The 20010-nt window shown below is 38.7% G+C and overlaps 1 protein-coding gene across 2 annotated transcripts in view; it reads right to left on the minus strand.

Annotated features, from left to right (window-relative positions):
- glceb (glucuronic acid epimerase b) overlaps window positions 1–19096 on the minus strand; it is a 57291-nt gene extending 38195 nt beyond the window's left edge. For both annotated transcript variants that reach the window (XM_035909115.2, XM_006793867.3), the window contains exon 1: window positions 18931–19096. The gene's annotated coding sequence lies outside the window, so the exon portion shown is untranslated. The remainder of the gene's footprint in view (window positions 1–18930) is intronic.
- Window positions 19097–20010: the final 914 nt, after the last annotated feature.

Genomic DNA, 20010 nt, shown 5'->3' on the forward strand with positions numbered 1-20010 from the left:
CTAAAAATGGGGAAATGGGACACTAAATGTTTCAGGTCATCAGACACACTCAAGTAATATAGTCTCACTTTGAGGAATATACAAATGCAGAGCACAGTTAAATAATTCATAAATCTAAGGCCTGGTAGCACAGTTTGTTTAAAAATAATTAAAATAATGAAATGATTACTAGATGCCTGAATAATTACAGAAACAGTTACATCTTTCTGAAAATCTTTAAAGACGCGAATGTGCACAGCATGCTTCTTGGTGCGCTCTAAGACAAATATGCTGATTTAATAACAGCACCCTTTTGCATTGAGAGAATTGCCATCGCTTTGGGAGGAGATTAGATTAAGCATAATAACACGTCTCCTGCAATATGCCTTTCCTTCAGTCACAGTAAAACATAGGTTGTTGCCAATAAAAAGGGTTTTCTTTCAAGAATATATGCAAAATCTCACTTTTAAATTTTAAGGGAACAAAGTTGTTTGAGAACCGAAGAGAGAGTTAAGACGGTCAAGTCGGTGAGATTTGATATGTAAAGCACATTGGCTCACACAGCTAAAGAATTTGACAGAAATGCCAAGAGACTGCAAGCCATCCAGCAACAAGGTTGAACATGTGTGGCAATGAAGAAAAAAGCTGTTCAGAGGCAAAGTAAAAGCCCTGAGGTGATTTTTAAAAAATGTCTCTTTCGAGCTGACCTTGACTTTACCGTATCCTGCAGGTTTACCTTTAACTGGCCTTACCAAGCAAATTATTACCCCTGTCAAGGCTGCAGTGTCCTGCCAATCTTCTGCGTTCTCTGCCTTGAATGCAATTGCTCGTGGATATTTCTGCTCAATTTTCTTCTGCCGCTTTCAGGCAATTTAAATCTCTTTTAGTTCATTCGCACATGATATATGTGCCTATAGTGGTCCAGAAATATTTAAACTGAATAAGGGAGATAGTAATTCTGTTGGTTTTTAATTATGGGGATTAAGGAACGTAGTGTTCGAGCTTTACAGATTGCACAGCAAGGCCATGCCAGTTCTCTGACACTGCTCAGAAGTCTTTCATGTTGTAACTCAGTTTGTAACCCAGAATGTCCATGTGTGTGGCTATAACACTTCTGTCATGGTCCAAATGTCTACTGGAAGCATAGTATCTGCAGTGTCTCCACAATGTCTCCTTCTCTCACTGTGTATTTTAACACCTAGACAAGTTACGTATAAACACATGACATGTATGATGACATTACTTTTAGTTTAACTGCGAATGCGAGACATGAGCCAAACTGGTATATGTGCAAGTTAGATTGAGATTCATTGAAATGATCAAGGCGTGTGTATGCTTGTTTTTGCTTTTTCCAACTCAGTCAGGGTAACTGTCTGAATGTGTGTGGGGGCATCTTAGAACAGTCAGGTTTACATAAAAGGAAAAAACCAAATGTACTAATTGTGGGACATTGGCGAGGCTCTTTGACAATTCCAGAGCAGCTGTCATTACATATGAATGTGGTAATTTATAGCGCTGTTGCATACCATTTCATCCCCTTAGATGTATGCACACAATCAAACCATTCCCTCCTCCATATACAACAGAAGTCCTCCTCAACACAATCTAGGAATACAACCAAACTTTGCACTTCTTCCTCTCAGAAGGCTCCAAAAATCTCCACCATATTTTATAGCCTTAAAATAAACCCACACTGCTTGTGCAGTTACATCTGGGAGAGAAAGCTGTTTACTTTGCGTCTGCAGAGTTATATAAAAGCATGTTAATCAAACATGGTTTTGATGATAATTAAAATGTCAAAAGGCGATACCAACCATCCAGCATAAACAAGGAATTTTACCATGGTAGAAGCAGAAAGCTGTTCCATTTGTAATTACTGCCATTATTATCTACTAACCCTTTAGCACTGAATGAAAGCAAAATGAACATTAATGCAATACAACAAATCTTAGTTCATACCCCCTGAAGAAAAATAATGACTAGTAAGTGTTCAAAAATCTTACAGTGTTGCAAAACTACAGGTGAACTTGTAAAGAGGTAATCAGGGGAGTTTTTGACTTCTAAAAGCGCTCTACAGCTGCTTTTCTGAATGGTTCCCTGTTTGTCTGTCTTGTATATGTACGCAAAGTAAAGAGAGACAAGGTTGCAGATAATGACACAAAAAAAGAATAAAAACAAAAAAAAAACTACACAAAAAAGTCCATTAAACAACCCTTAGTCAACAAACTGTCTATTTATGATCATCCATACATGCAGTATCAATTAATTACACCATCACACACAAACAAGGCTGTTCCCTGGGTACTACTATCAGTGTCCCTTATAGATTAGATCTATACAGTCACTTGAAGATATGACGTTGAAAGAGCCAGGCTCCATCACATCCGTCACTGCTAACAGGGCTGTCAGAGCTGAGCTGAATAGCAAATATGCTAGTCAGGCATGTGGACAGATATAAAGTAGATAGAGGCACCAGAGAAGCAGGAGAGGAGACATGTCTGTACTGTAATGGTAAAGCCAAGCCTATTTATGCAGCTGCACTTCTTCATGTGTAGCTCTAGAGATGCAGTAAGCCTCCCTCTAACGTGCACTAGCCAGCACTGATTTGCAGTGTTCATCTGGGACTCTGTTGCCACAAGAAGGTAAGGTGAACTGCAGCAAACGAGAGGCCCCAGAAGGGTCCCACTCCTGGGGAGTGAAAAAAAAGAAACTATGCAGAAAGGCCAACAGATTTAAAACTTCTCGCTGTGAGGCAACAGTGCTCCGCACTCAGCTATTGTGCTGCCCCGTTGTGTGTTAAATGCCTTCCTAATTTTGTGGTAATAATTGGGGGGGGGGGGAAGCTGCCTGTACATGACTAGTTAGCCCAAGCTTAAATCCTTTTTGGCCTGCCAGTTTGCGCAGAAGCTCATTAGTGCAGAGGCTGCTGAAATTAGAAAAAAAATGTCCTGCTCATTTGTATGTGGGAAAATAGCAACAGAAAGTAAATCCGAAAGCCTAAAGCTTTGGTCTGTGCACCAGTGTACAAAGCATCTGGCTCTATCACGGTTCCTGGACATGCTGCCACATGTTATTCCAGCGCTTTCCGAAATTCACTTGTCAGCGTACATACTAGAGATGGCACAATACCACTTTTTTATGTCCGATACCAATAGGGCTGTGCGATATGAACAAAATCTCATATCCCGATATAAGAATTCTATCGTCCTGATAACGATATAAATCACAAAAATGTAACATTTTCTGTAAATTATGTGAATCTCGGGCAGCTCGACTTGCGGGAAGTGTTTCCAGCTGCGCATCGTGTTCCCTGGAGTCGAGTGTTTTAACCGATGCATGAAACTATAAATTTTTAGACATAAGTTGTAACGGCTGCCGTTTTCTTTGCGAGTATTTATTACACGGCGTGCTGCGGGGAAAAGCCTGTTCTAATGTTTAAGTCTAAGGTTTATTTTTTAGCACCTGACGGCTCTTTTTTACTTCTCATCCGTAAATAATCTGCTCTTTCACGTGATTCAGTTTATTTTGAAAAGTCTCAACAGGATCTTGAGCTTTATTGTGAAAGGTTTATGTGAAACATAAACAAGCGGACACGCGATGGTGTTACCGTCGTTGTTGCTAACCACAACGCATAAAACAGGCGCTTGTCTGGCCGTAGCGTTGTTATATTAAATATAAGAGAAAGAGAGAACTTTAAGAAATTAATATAGCCACTACAGTGACCATCAAAAGGATGAAAAAATATTGCTGTAAACAGTTTATTTTGCGACACCACGAAACACACGATAGCATAAAATGAAACGATAGACGTTTTTATATCGTCATCCGATATATATCGTTATATCGAACAGCCCTAGATACCGATATCATAAATTTGGATATCTGCCAATACCGATATGAATCCAATATAGTGTTTTTTTAATCAATAAAACAGTTTATTTAATATCTTGCTGCATTTTGTATAAGTTCATACTCAAGTTTAAATAAACAACAACACTAAAGCTATTCTGTTATACCTGTATGTAAAAAATGCACTGCACCCAAAATATTTCATAGTTCAGCAACACTGATCAATCTAATAAACTTAAACCTACTTCATCCTCCCTATTCTGGTATTTTAAAGAGTACTTAGCAGAAATATTAAGCAACCTAACTAATAGGGTTGTAAACTCCCAGCAAAAAAATAAAAATAAAAAAATAATAAAAAAAATAGGGAACTACCCTCCACCTCATGATGCTTAATCGACGTAATCAACTTTAATTTGATGCAGTGTGGGGAAATAAATGCACAGAAATAAATTATTTTTCAAGAATAATTAAATAGATTCAACATCTTTCTTCAACAGAATTGCAGACTGCACAGATGGTACCTTCCCAAAGGAAAAAGTAGTATAGCTTACTAGGGTATATTAGACTTAACGGTTACTATATACAGTAATGGACTTATATTTTACATCAGATTAAAGCTTTGGGTGTAAGATTCAGATAATTAATTATTAAAAACTAGGCATTTTAAATGAGAATAAGAAAGAAAAGTATGTCTTTCTGCCCCCCTTTTCCCTGTTCATGCCCTATCGGCCCCCCTGGCTAAACTTTGCTAGATACGCCCCTGCACAGTTACCAGCCATCAGCTACGTAGAAAAAGATCCTGGTGTAGAAAGTAATATTAAATAAATTCTAACAACAGCTTATCAAGGTTAAATGTGCTGCTGTTGTTCAGCCGCTGGTTTCCTCTTTCTGGCGCAAAGTGGGCCAAAAACAAACAAGAGAGACGGACTCACGACAGAAAAGCCGATCAGCTGATCATTAATCAGTTTCATGATTGAAGTAGCAACAGGAGAGAGAGAGAGAGAGGCAGTCGCTCCATATATCGGTTGTTAAGCTTAATGTGGGAATGCTTTACAAACATTCAGAGATGAACTTACACACTTGCTTTACTTCTCTCTGGGATCACTTACTTGGAGATGAAATGCTGGTTTGGTAGCGAGGCTACAAATACACACAGCCGCTCTATCACGTGATGCATACTGCTCCGACGTGCTACGGTTATGAGCCGAGTTACGCCGTGTAGCAAGCTTTGTGAGGTGCTTTTTTGATATTTAATGGATCGGATTACATTTTTTATTTCTCTCCTATATCCGATCCCGTAATTTACGTCAGTATCGGACCGATACCGATACGTAATATCGGATCGGTCCATCTCTAGTACATACATGCATATAATTGCAGAAAGCTGGAATACATGTTTCGTTTTTTTAAGTGAAGAATTTGTGACTGGCATTTCAAATAAAAAACATTAATGGCATTTCATTTAACTACTTTAGTTCTCATATCAAAAATATCTTCAGTGACTGCTCACATTTAAAAACACAGCAAAATTGGTGGATCAGTAGTTTGTAATTTGACTAATTGGGGGTCTTATGATCTTAAGTACTGAGTCTTGATCTGAAGTATTTGGCTGCTACCTGCTACCATGTGTTCAGACATGAGGCTCCAAAAGAGCCATGAAAATATGAAACAAGCGCTGATGAAGCAGGTCCAACTAAATTCTTCTGAGACGTCTTCTGAGCTTAGTATGTCCAGCCAATCCAATAAAGACTTAACAGGTCTCTCGGCCCAAGGTCGCACTTCCTACCCTAAAAGAAGGAAAACTTCATTTGCAGGCCTAATCAAGCGTGAACGTCACAGGGGCATAACGAAGGAAGGTCACGGAAGGCTAATTTTGCTCTGGGAAAATGAGACAGCTTTTGAGTCCCCCAGTTTTGCAATATTGGAGAGTGTCGAGTTGTAAAGATGGCTATTAAAACAATTAACTAAGACATTCTTTATCCACATTGGGTAGTTAGAGTGGATAGCTCTTATGAGAGTGAATGCAAAATGGTAGCCCAGGGAAATTTCACTACTCAAGCTTCATGCGCTGAGCCCTTCAATTATCGAGCTGGATGGAAAAGAATTTCTCACAAATACAATTGTAGCCTTAAATTATTCTTGCACTGCTTTGATAAGAGCCAGTGTAACGCTACACAGACTTTTGCTTGTTACTACAAGAGACAGCGCAAGAACTTGACTGTGAGGTCATTCACTCTGTCCATAAAAATCCTTTAAACAAGAAGAATAAATTACTCGAGAATATTAAACTACTTAACCACTTTCATTATTAAAAAATAAAATGCTAATATATTTAGTTTACTATGACACAAGTCAGGCAGGAAACATTTGGCATTTTTGCTTGAAAAATGTCTCAAACTTGTTGCAGTTTATCAGTTTTTTGCACATAAATAGCATTAAACAAGTCGAGTATGTTCAACTCTCAATATCAATCAAATACTAACACAAACAACACTTCCTGCAGATGCTTCTTGAGCAAGAGCCAAGTGAATCACTGCTTTATGTGTTGCCAATTATTATTCAAGCCATTTTCCTCAAGCTTGTGCATTTCTTTTATAACAAAATAAGGTAAAAGAATAGGCCATTCAAACTCTGTATGACTGAGTGCACAATTAACACAACCAAGTTATAAAGAAAGGGGATTTTGAAAAGCACACACACACACTGCCCTGGCACAAATACCACCAGCCCAGGGCAGCCTCCACAAACATGCTGTTTGTGCAGCTCGTGCCAAGTTATTTTTGCTCTGTTTGGTTTTTTTTAACCTCGGTTTCATTACAATTATTTGAACAAGTGAATGGCTGTAGTGAGTAAAAGTGAAGTGAGAAGCATTTGGACTGTTAGCATAACACAAAAGGCATTGTTAACATTTACTGCACAAAACACAAGCTGAGAGACAACACAATGGCATTGCTATGCAGTGCCACTGGAAAGGCACTTGGAGTAAGGCAAGAGACAAGAACAATGCTACATTGCTAGTTTAAATGTGTGATTAACTCATGACTATAAAAAAAAGTGGTGGAGGTGGGTTGTTTGGTTTGAGTATTGATAAAAGATGGGACAGAAGGCGAAGACACAAGCACACCACACAGAATCATGAGCCAGCCAACCAGAGCAACTCGCTCCCTGTAGAGTGTTACAATTCCTTGGAAAGCCTGGTTGAACCCACCAGCTTTTAATCAGCATCTATAATGCTAAATTAATGTTAGACAGTTCAAAAGTAAAGTGCAGAAGATGACCGGACTGTGTCCCTTTTTCAGGCCCACTTTCTTTAGCTCTGCAGGGTGGTACTTGGTGGGACGGAGGGATATAGCAGAAAGTGCCCAAGGGAGGGTTACGGCTCCAAAGAATGCAAATATAAGCTGTCTGCGTGTTGCCTTTGAAGCAGGCTATGGTTGGGTGTACTGTGGAGGTCACAGGGCAAAGCAACAGCGGTGTCCCACAGAGAGACTGGGCCAACCCAACCCCCTCAACCCACTGTTAAAACGAACAAAGAGCAAAGGCTACAAAAACATAAACATGAATGCTGAATACTCACAGAAACTGTCATTGTAAATTGCAATTAAAACAAAACAGTTTAACATAATTTACAGAATTTGCAACAAGGCGTTACACCAAAAAACTTGCACGCCCAAATGGCTTGCCTTTTCTAACAAGGTTCAACAAACTCATCTCAGAGCACTGATCCAGAGGGACAGAGAGCACCAAGTGGCTTCACTGCTCAAGTGTAACTATGGCAAAGCAGTAAAAGGATGAATCTCAGTGCTGTCAGGTGGAACGCTGAGATCAGTCCCTGGCACTTCCGCAACAGTAAACTATGACAGGCAGGGGTCCACTGTGGAGTCTGCCGAGTCTCTTGGCCTGATCACTGCAAGAATTTGTGACTGATTGCTTAATCTGACTGTGCTGATCTGAAAATTGGAGATTATTACATACAATCATATAATCAGGGGGGCTTTCTTTCAACTTTATTGCGCTGAATACCCAAACATGAACTGCACAAAAGAGACAAATGATCCTCCACCTTCCAGCGTGCAATCATCAGTCAGCCACTTATCAGAGGATTGGATCCCAGTGACGAGGGTAGATTTTACACGTTAGGGATTAGAGTTTTCGGAAGCATCAACCATGCATCCAGCACAGAGAAGACCTTTGTGTGTTAGCCCATTATTAAACACTGTGGGAAAACCCAGCTTTGCCTGCATTGGAGACAAAAATCCCAGCGGGAGATAGTAGCTAGAGCAGCGGGAAAGACCCTTTTAGACATGTGCTCCTTGCCCTTATTCTGACTGCATATAAACCTCAGCTTTAAAGCCTTTTCTATGAAGGTAATGAGGGTGAGCTTACTACACAGTTCTTACACACTTTAACAGCACAGTTTCATGACTATTCTTTAACTTTGTCATAGCATGCAAGATTTCCAGACAACACATTCTGAAGTATCTGTAAATGTCAGCAAATAAAACGACTCTCTTCTCCCTTTTCAGGGTAGAAATCATGGTCCACATTCATGATACACATTTATTTTTCTAGCTCCTTAGATTAAAATCAAGCTCTTTATTTAATCCTGCTATCTTGGTGAATCCTGGTATTGCAGCTCCACTGAGCATGACGTTTTTCCTCCATTAACGCCATACAAGTTTAGATCACAGTCATCATAGTAAGCCGATTAAACTGATTATGGCTAAAATTATCATCATAATTTGGATCAATACTGAGATCATGATAATCTGTCACAATTGTGATTAACTGATTTTAAATAAAATATATTTTTATTGCACTCACACAGAACTCTGCTTTCACATTTGTACAAATCTCTGCATCAAAATAAAATATAATTAAAAAGAAAAACAAATTTAAATCAACAGGGTGCCACTTTCACCTTTACACTATGTTACATTCCTGTAATTTCATCTTTATAAAATAATCTTGACCTTGACCCAACGGCATCTCCTAAAAGCAAAATGCAAATTCTTCATTTCCTCCATTTATTGTGCATGAATGAAGATCTGAATGACACTGGCAGCAAAGTACTCGACAGCCATGACACCCCTCTCCGTTTCCTCTGCGTTGTTTTACATACGGCACAGGTTTTTCCACTCTGGAACAGAAACAGTACAAGGTGACGACCCCCTTTTGTCCAGTATGCTGACAGTCTTCCTGAAGCTCTTTAAGTTTAGTGAAAACACATCTTTGGCCAAATGAAATGTGTCCGTTTTGGTGATACCTCAGCCAGATTTCAGTGCGTCTTTGCGTGAGCTCAATGTGGATATGAAATGTTGGGACACTTCATGTTAGCGATCATTCCATTGTTTTTCTTGGACTTCATGAATTAATTATATTACAGTTTGAAGTGTGGTTTTTTTTTTGTGGATGAATGAGTTATTTGTGCTTCTTTGTAGCGAGGACACAGCTCTACAGCACTCTTTGCATACGATTTACTCCTAGTTAACATACCTTGTGCTAAGTCTTATGCATTTCCAAACAACAGATCCAACGTCAAGGGACAATCTGTTCACCTTGTGCTGTGCCAAACATGAATTTTGTTCCAAAAATGTGTCTTTTATTGTAGTGTTACTCTTCCAGAGAAGTCTGTGGAACTTAAAGATGCATGATGCAAGTAACAGCTAGGTATGGATACGCAGACACGCAGTCAAGAGCGGACCACTTGATTTCCTTTTGCCTTGTGTTCGACTGGTGGAGCCCGCATTTTTTAGTATCACATGATCATGTTCAGTGACCAAAGTCACTAAAGGTAGCTATTTATTTCTGTTTCTGGACATGATGGCAGATGGCAAGAAAACACGGCTAGTGATGAAGACGAGAGTCTGTCTGTGCAGAGCTGCAATATGGGAAAGGCTTCTTGATCATGGCTAGCTGGCCATATTTGAAATGTCAAACCTTTTTACTTCCACAATTTACCAATTGTCTATCCTGGAATTAAATCCATACCCATGAAGCCAGACATTTTTAAATCTGCATTTCCATGGTCCACATCTCCTTAAAAGTGCAGGCTACAACTCACATTGAAGTCTGACACACAAGACTACTTAACGTCAAGACACACAATTAATCTCCACAAAAAGTTATGACTAGTATAAAAATATATAAATATATAATCACTTATATTACTTAAATGCAAATTTCCATGACTTTTTCAGCAATTTATGTTTTTTGAAACAACTATAGTCTGAGTCAAAACTCCATGCAGTTACCTTAACAGATAGACATGTAGATCACAACTACACAAGGCTCATATGTTAGTGGGTGGCTGTGGCTCAGTATTTAAAGGGGTCATACACTAATCAGGAAGGTCAGCGGTTTGAGCCCCAGCAACTGCTGCAGATATATCCAGTGGTGTGTGGGTAGAACCTGTATGCACAGAATAAAGTGCTATGTGAATGGGTGAATGTGGCTTGAGATGTGAAGTGCTTTGAATGGTCAATAAACACCACAGAAGCATGCTATAAATACTTAAATTTTTTAAATTGCTAAGCTTAAAAGACAGGACTGTTCTGGAGACAAGTTATCTCACCAACTCAGTTTTTAATTTGCAAAAAAGAAAAAAAGCACTGCACAAACACCGATTTTACTGGCAATTATAGAGAATTAAATGTTCAAAGTGTGGCTGCACTTCACTAGAGGCTATGCTGACAATGATAGTTGCCATAAGCATAAGAAGTCTTTTATACATGTGGCAAATATTTCCCCATCTGCGCTGGCTTTCCTCATTACTTGTGTTTCTGACAGAAACCATGAGAAACGTGTAAGACTGACTCATCACACTCACTGTTGCTATAATCAAGCCAAAAGAAAAAAAATTACAATGACTTGCCATGCTGTAGGGAGGACTTGTGTGGAAGTCTGAAATCAAATGTTGCTCAGACAGCAGCGATTTTTGAAGAAATGCCACACAACCAGCTCTAAATAGTCAGGTTGATGACTGTTATACAGTTAAACACCTAAATATTACATGGATGTGTGGTCTGAGTGAGCTGCATATTTGATGGAAAAATATCACCTTAACACCACACATGCTACAGAGAACTGAATTATTGCTGTTAAGCAGAGCAAGGAATTTTAACAGAGTTTTCCTAACATCTTAAGTTTTATTTTGCTTACACTATTTTGCACAGAGAAACAAAATTTCACAAAAACCAAAAACTACCAGAGTCAAACTCATAAGCTGATGCTAACAGTCATTCGCGTATCCTTGTTGCTGGATAACAGCCTGCAGTCATCTATTGTAGTTTTCAACAAGTCCTACACACGTTTCCTGAGCATTTGCTGCCCATTCAAATCTCTAGCTCCTCCGGATTCGATGGTCTGGCATGGACCTTAGTCTATAGTTCACCTCAAAGATTTTTAATGGGATTCAAATAAGGGTTTTGACAGTCTAGTCAATAACATTTCCTTTGGTCTTCTTGACGTAGTTCTTGACCAGGGCTGACACATGTTTGGGGTTTATGTCGTGTTGGAAGACAAAGTAACAACACAGACCCAATTTTGTTACTATTTGTGGTTCTCTTTCAAAATCTTACATATCCTTCTTTATTGATTTATTCCTTTCACCTTGACGAGATTCCCAGTTCCAGATGCACTGAAGCACCTACATATCATAATACTCCCTCCACCAAGTTTCACTTTGGGGTCGATGTTCTTTGGATAGTGCACCGCTCCCTTTTTTCCCCTTCAAACATAAGCAGCCTTTCTTTGGGAAAACAGCTCTAGTGGCATCTCATCTGACCAAAGGATGAGCTTCCAGTATGCATAATCTTTCTCCAGGTTGCCCTCAGTATACTTCATTCAGGGTTGAAGGTGTCTCTTCTTGCAGAAGTAGAGTTTTTCTTGGTATGCAACCTCACAGTACATTCCTTTTTAGGATTTTTAGTAACCGCCTTCTTTGAGACTACAACTCCTGTTTGCCGAAGTCTTTCACTCAAGTCTTGGCAGTTGTTCTGGTCTCTTTAGACACATCTCTAATTAGTTTTCTCTCCAGAGTATTTGAAATCATTCCTTTCATACCTCAGCCAGGCTTGTTCTGTACTGTGTGGCTTAATTTGAATTTCTTGATGATACTTCTATCTCTCCAGTTCTTGACATTTTGAAATGATGTGATAACTTTGCATATCTATCTCCTGCTTCGTGAGCATCAACAATTGTTTTTTCTCAAGTCTAAACTGATTTGTTTCCGCCATGATGCCTTCTCAAGTGACAGCTCAAGTTTTTTACTGTGTGTAAATTGAAAGATAACCCCCAGTTTTAGTTTTAACTTGATATTGTGTGCAAAGACTAATAAATTATGCTTTGTGTTAAAAAAAAAATCTGTGCTCTGTTAAAATAAAGAAAAAAAAGAAATTTGACAGAAACTAGAAATTTTGGAGTGGAGATGAAGAAAAAGCTGCTTGGACCTTTGAATCCAGCCCTCTTTCCTCACTCACCACACCGGCACATATCACACGCATGTTTCTCTAGAGCAACTGCCTGGAAATGCCCACCATCACGGCTGTTTTTGAACAATATCTAATCTCCACAACCCTCCCCCTTCTGTATGACTCACAACTATAAACACTTGATTTTCAATGAGGCTGGACCACATATCCTAATAAGAGGTTCTGGGAGATACTACCCAGCCTTTAGATCTTAGCTGCTGCCGTCTTTCGTAGAGATAGACATGCTTGGATTTGAACTAGTAAAATAATGTAGAATTTTAATTATTTACATGCAACAGCAAAATACAAACAGCAGATAGATCGAACACAAGTAGTCTCAGATTGGTCTCAATTTTAAGCATAATGATGACTGTATCATAGATATCTGGTTTCCACTTTACTCCCTCTCTGTGAAACCCCTACCACAAAAAAAGAATGACAAATGAGTAGAGTTCAGTATAAAACATTGTTATCATTTAACAGCCTTCTGCACTTTTCTACTTCAGCCACAAGGACACTTGACAGTTCCAGGCAGTGTGGTAAAATGTGCTGATTAAGGGCACTCATCAGAGAAGAGACCGAAATGGCTGTGGAAGGACAGACGTCAACAATAAATCAAAGCACAATGACATAAAATTGCAGGGTACCGAATTCAGCAGATAGCCCTAGACGGGACACTGTGTTTAATATTTACTGGAGACAAGGGACTAAATGGTGGCATGTGGGTTCAACAAAGAGTCCAAAAAGAATTTGTTGCAAGTGCAGTAGATTAGCATATGAACAACAGCTCTGGTGTTCTGTGGGCTGGGTGAGTAGGCTCTGTCAGAGGACACCAGAAACTGGAGAAAACGCGAACATGCTAATAGATCAGAGGGTGCATGCATATCTGAATATTTTAGTGGAAAAGTGGATAAAACACAATCATGCTGAAGGAGTGACTTATGAGAAGGTGCATTTTGCGTCACATCAAGAAAAAGCAATAATGCATCTAAGACAGCCAGGTAAAGCTGTCTGATCAACACAAGCGACTAAAGGATTATTTTGAAAGTGCTTCATGGATTTTAACCCAATAATTTTTTTTGCATATGAAACCAGATGAGTTGTACTTACATCTTATGCCATCAGCTTGTCCTAGGTCACGGTTTTCTTCCACATAAAGCTTTGCAAAAATTGCATAAAAAGCGCTTGCAGGAACAAAAACATAATATTCCAGAAACGGGCTTTGCCGATCCGATCAGCTGTTCGGAACACTTCCTACATTGAAATAGACGTCAGTGCGAACTATCGCATGTCCGCAATTACCTCCCCGAAACCGGAAGTGACGTCATTTTCGCGGAAAATATAATTTTTTACTTGTAGGCTTTATAAGCCTTTACTGGTGTTTTTAAAAGTCATGTTTGACTCTATGCTTTTCTGAATAGTTTCTAGGATGCTTAGAACTCAAATTGCACTGCTTTAAATAGTTTATTTTTAAGCACATGCTGTTTTCTCTGCAAATTTGCATTATAGGATTGTTTTTCGATTTTCTGCAGTATATAAAAATTGGTGTATCTCAAAAATAAAACCATGAAGACACTCAAAATAAATTTCCTGTTGTTGTGAACTATTTTTTGCAACTTTTTTGTATTTAAAGTTTTGAGGGATAAACCTCTTAAATTTCTCTAAGTAGAAATATATGTAAAAAAAAAAAAAAAAAAAAAAACGTAGTTTTTTTTGTAGTTTATTGCACATTTTTGCAATTTATGTAGTTACTATGGACTTAATGCATACATATTATTAAAATTTGGGCTATAATGGTTGTATTGATGTATAGCAACTTGAAATGCTGCCAAAAATGGCTCCACAGCATGTAAAAATATAAAGTAAGCTCTGGCGGACTTGGTTCTATGGTAGGTCTTAAAGGGTTAAATAATTACATTGTAAATTTCATTCACAGTGATCACATATTTGCACAAATATTAGTATATACACCATCTTCTGTCTTCTATAGGATTTTTTTTAAATCAGCTCTCTGTTCTGATTGGCTGACTGTAATCAGCACATTGGCAGTTTTTGCCAGCGTTACTGCAATCTGCCACAGCTCAAAAATAGTATGAATTCACGCTCCACAGAATATGGTTTTATTTCTTTAACCATGTAGGCACATTTCTACACACCCTCGCTGGCTTTTAAACAACAATATACAAACTACTTCTTTTCTATTAATTGGCACCATTTCACATTTGTTTGCTTACTCCCACCAGCTGGCTGGCACAGACTGAGGCACCGTTAACGTTTAAGCAGCTTTAGTCACTAAATGAGTTTTCACGCATATGCAGCAGCCCTGAAGTTTTCCAGATATCACCCAGAGGTGTACATAAGAACGCAAATGTTTGAATCAGTCAGACTGGACACTAAACACACTTTTAACCCTGCCAGCTTCTGATTGCAGAGTGTGTGTAACGGAGCCTAATAGTGCAGGCAACTATCCAAAAACTTCACAGTGAATCAGTGAGATTCATGTGTTGTACATCCTCGATGCCCCACTGAAGAACCACTATAATCCAAATGCTCAATTTCCATTCATGAGATTGTGTCTGAGAATAATCTCTTGACACTATCCAGAATTCATGTGGAAAAACTGCCTTTGTTGAAAACATCTATAATTCGGAATAAGCAAGCTTTAATTTCTGTTGAAAATGTACCAACACTAATACTGCTTTACTGTATGTAAAATCAGAGCACCAAGTGGAACCACGTAGCCCCCAAGCTTTAGAAGGGGATGAATGTCAATTGGCAAAGTTGACAGAATAGCTGCCACAATGAGGTGATAAAGTTTCTTCAGTTTAGGTTTGAACTATAACTTTGCATTTTCAGGGGCTTCCACTGCATCTGTGTCATGTCAACATTTTCAGTGCCAGAACTGAAAGTGCACTCAAATCAACAACAACATAAAGGGTAAATTTTTACTATGATGAATTTCCTGCTTCTGCAAATGCTTTTAAATGGATTTCCAGCATCTCATTTTTATGTGGCGTCCACACTTTACATTTACTGACTGAAAAAAAAGAAGATAAGTCCTCTATGTAGACATTTCAACAAAGTATGAAATTCAAAGATTTTTAACCCATATAAAATGGGTAAGGGCATTCATCACTGAACATGAGCTGCAAATACGGCTGTGCGATATGACAAAATATATCGGATGACAAAATTAAAACATCTATCGTTTGTTTCGTAGTGTCGCAAAATACACCGTTTACTGCAATATTTTTTCATCATTTGGATGGTCACCACGTGGAACCAAGGTTTGGTTATGAAAACTCTGACACGGACCAGAAAACTGTGCTATGCAAACTATGCCGCAAACCGGTCCCCACCTCAGACGCAAACACGACAAACCTGTTCTACCACATACACAACAATCACGTGAAAGAGTATGTACAGAGTTTATGGATGAGAAGCAAAAAAGAGCCATCAGGTGCTCAAAATAAACCTTACACTCAAACGTTAGAACAAGCTTTTCCCTCCAGCACGCCGTGTAATAAGCACTCTCAAAGAAAATGGCAGCCATTACAACTTATATCTAAAATATAAGAAAAAAATAAACTCCAGGTACACAACACCCAGCTGAAAATACTTCACATAAGTCTAGTTGCCCAGGATTGATATATATCTCGTTATCGGGATGAGAAACGTCTTATATCGGGATATGAGATTATGGTCATATCGCGCAGCCCTAGTTGCAAATCTATCGTGTAAAAAAAGAAAAATCGTGCCACACAAATGTCCTCTGATGTGTTCACAACCTCAAACAAACAAACAACACTCATGGGAATAAACATAGTATAGGGGCCATCGATCTAAATGTAAATCAGGTTGTATGCCATAAGTCTGGTTTACATTTAGATAAGTGGATTTTAATTTCCTTTAGAGAAAAATCCTCATTTTCACACAAATGAATCGATATGCAGTATGACTGCATGCTAGATCAATAAGACTAAAGCTAGAGCCATAAATCAGCTAGGAAGATATACTGGCAGGATTTAGTTTAGGAATGATAGTATTGCTGTGTACAACGGAGAATATACAACAGGGTGCAAAGTATACAAGAGAGTTACCTTCACTTTCAGAGGAATAACCACAAGTGACCAGTAATAACAGAGTTTCAAATAGCTATCTACTCCTCCTCCAACAATTACAAAAAAAAACGTACAAATCAATATGAATTTTTATTAATTTCTGAAGACAGTAGGTCTCACTTCCCTTAATATTCATTCTTAATGGAAGTGCCATCAGCTCCTATTATTTGTGCCAGGATTCACTTTAAACTGCTTGCAAAGTCGTAGTCCCTGCTAACAAGTGACAACTGGTAGTACAAATTCAGTGTCAAACACACATGAGCTAAAACATTATGACATCTCACAGGTGAAGAAAATAATTCTGATTATTTCAACACAATAGCGCATGTCAAGGTCTGTGACATGCTAGGCATTAAGTGATCAATTAATCCAGTAGGCCTTGAGGGGTACAACCAGTGACAACTGAGAAGAACCTCCCGGCAGTAGTTCAAGGAGGGATAAATAACCTACACAGTCTGAACCGCTGCAGCTCTCTCTGTTATACTTAAAAACAATGTCCTGCTGTCTCATTGCCAAATGCCAAATGATGATTTCCAAGATCTTACACTTAGTGTACGCCTAGGTAGCTCAAACTGCTTTGGCAACACAGGACTGACCATGATCATATTCGGAGTGTTGGTTCATAATTCTACACAGTGACCCGGGAGCAGAGAACGGTACGGCATGAACAAAACACACATGACAACTGCTGTTTCACTTACGATTTTCTCAGAAACATCCTTTTTTGAACTTACATATTATATAAGTCTACTAAACATCAGTCCCTATTCTAACACTTAGAGTGCAGAAAACTCTTCAAAAATGGAGTAGACTGGTATTGGCTGACTCTTTCTTGGCATCATATCAAACAGAAAGGAAGAGACACACCCAAAGTGGGCAGAGATTTTTAGTAGGAGATCCTGAATACTGGCACACACTTGCATAAACACATGCAGTACACCATGTAGGCAGAGTCTGCACACCATTTAAAGAGGCAGCTGGTGCATATGCCAGATTCCATGCTCAGTTCAACAGGCATATGTGCCTTTCTTGACCATATCATGCAAACACAACAGACTAAGTCTTAATGCTAAGCAACAATGCAACCACCATTTAACAAATAAATGCATCTTAAAATTTACTTATTTAAAAATTTCCCTGAACAACCAGACATTTATTACAGGAATAACTGTTCCTCTGGGCAATCACAAAAAACATTAAAATACAAAAACAAAATATAAGAGATTCTCCTTCCATCCTCTTCATCATTCCGGGATACATGACTAGCACGTTAAGGAGAAAAACAGGCACACCCAGGGTCTTACATATAACACGGTCACTGCTATATTATAGCTTATTTTATGTTAGTGTGTTTGGTTTTACAATGAATGTGTACTTTGTAGAGCCTGGCCAAACCTATAAATTTGGTGACAATGATCTCAAAATCAGCACAGATGAAAATAATGCCCATATAGAAATGTTTTAAGTGTTCAATTTTAAAACTGTGGCCAAATAATCTGCAGACCTTTTTCCTTTCCTCCGACAGCTTTGTCTGGCTCATAATTTTTCTTGCCTGGAGTAAACACATTTGTAAGAGTATGTAGAAAAACCAACAACATGAACATATCATTTCCCTAAAAACACCCCATGCCATTTAAAGAAGATCCATAACAAAGGCACACAGTTAACAGCTGTGTAGTTACCACAGCAGAGAGCTCAGGCTGTTTAAATTAAATCTCTGATTATTCTCTACTCCTCAAAAGGCTTTTTACACATAGCTGGTTTTTTATCTTTATTGTACAATAAACTCACAGCTAGAGGTATGTGTGGAGTAAAATCCTCTCTGTAGATAAGTTTGTGCACAAAAAGATGCCTTCCTTTGAACCTTAAGAGGTACTAGCATTAAAAGTCGCTATTCTGTTGCAAAGACTTTTGGGTTTAAAATTATTCAAGGTACTATAAACCAAGAGCAGAACTGTCGCTTTAAGTATCAATGCATGCAGGTTAGCTAACCGGTGAACAAGTTAAGTTTGTCAGTTTCATTCACAAAAAGCTTGCCATGGCTCCCTCGCCTCGCCACCTCACCACCGCCTCATCGACAGGACAGTAACCCAGAACTATTATCACTGTGTCGAGTTGGCAAGCGAATTAGCCAGCTAGCTAGTGAGCAAGCCAAGCCACTTTATACTAAGCAGATGTATCGTTAGCATACAAGCTAACAGGGATATCCATTCCAGAGACAGAGTCGACAGTGAGCTTTGAAGTTGCTGCTTGCTCCCCCCCCCCCCCTCCACTCTGGTTCCGTTAACACACGCCGACCAGCTGGAGGCTTTCTTCATGACTTATCGACAAAGTGCTTTACGAGGATCTTTACGAGAACTTAAAATGTGACAGAAGAGGACGCGAAGATTGGTGGGGGGGTTAAATGTTGCTTTGCTGGTGTAAAACTCAACTGTGAAAATATCAGCTAGCCCTGCATATGAGTGTCTGGACAGCGGGAGCCAACAGGACGATAAAGGTAGCAACCTTACCTGGAGGATGAAAGGTGTCGTGCAAAGTCGGAGTTTGGCCAGACACGTCAGTAGCTTCTTTTCTCTTTGTCGGTCAGTTTAAAAGACTCCTGCTTTACCTTTGGCTGGATCACGGTCAACCAAAGATACTGCCTGACTCTGCTGCCTCCCAGCCACAACAGCGACTGAATACAGTTCAGCGTCTGCTTCTCACTGGGAAGAATCCTTGGCATCGCGAGATAGGGCGAGAACTCGGGGGTGTCTACGGACCAATCACAGTAGCCGGCTGGAGCGAAGCGTTTGTTTTTGTTAGGGTTTGTGTGAAAGTCTGAGAGACAGTCTGCTTCTCTATAAAATAAAATAAAATAAAATAAAATAAAATAAAATAAAATAAAATAAAATAAAATAAAATAAAATAAAATTAGCATTTTTATTTTTCTAAAGTTAATATACCTTTTAACTAACTTGAAACCCATTTTACATATTATTATTATTATTATTATTATTATTATTATTATTATTATTATTATTATTATTATTATTAATGCAACTAACATTAGGCAAGTCATTTTTTAAAAACTACCTGAAATAAAATACTAAAACATGAACATAAGTGACCAAGTGATTATTATTATTAAGGCAACACTGCATTAATCAAAAGCCTAACTGCTACAATCTGCACATACCTCTGCCTTAAGAAAAATGTGGAGAACTGCATCAGTTGATAGCTAAAACAGCCTCAGGTTGCCTATAAGGTGTGTGCAATGCAGAGAAAGGACACAGAATTATAAAGCAACTGTTCTACATAATGTAAATGACAGAGGCAGAATGCACTGCAGTATTTTTGACTAGAATGAGGAAACACTGATGAAATTCTCAGATGTGTTACATTAGATGAGATTATTTAAGTTTTCTTAGACCTCTAATATCTTTTACAAGAGACTGCATGAGGGTATTTCAGTAAAGCATTAAATAAATGAGAAATCCAGTCATCTTCACTATATCCCATGTCTTATGAAGTACAACGTGAGAAAGAATAAAAGAAGATGATATCATCATAGGCAAAAGGAACCCAGAGCGCAGCACATGCATGATGCAAGA

The sequence above is a fragment of the Neolamprologus brichardi genome, chromosome 1, assembly GCF_056152115.1.
Source record: "Neolamprologus brichardi isolate AB-2024 chromosome 1, ASM5615211v1, whole genome shotgun sequence".
NCBI classification, from domain to species: Eukaryota; Metazoa; Chordata; class Actinopteri; order Cichliformes; family Cichlidae; genus Neolamprologus; species Neolamprologus brichardi.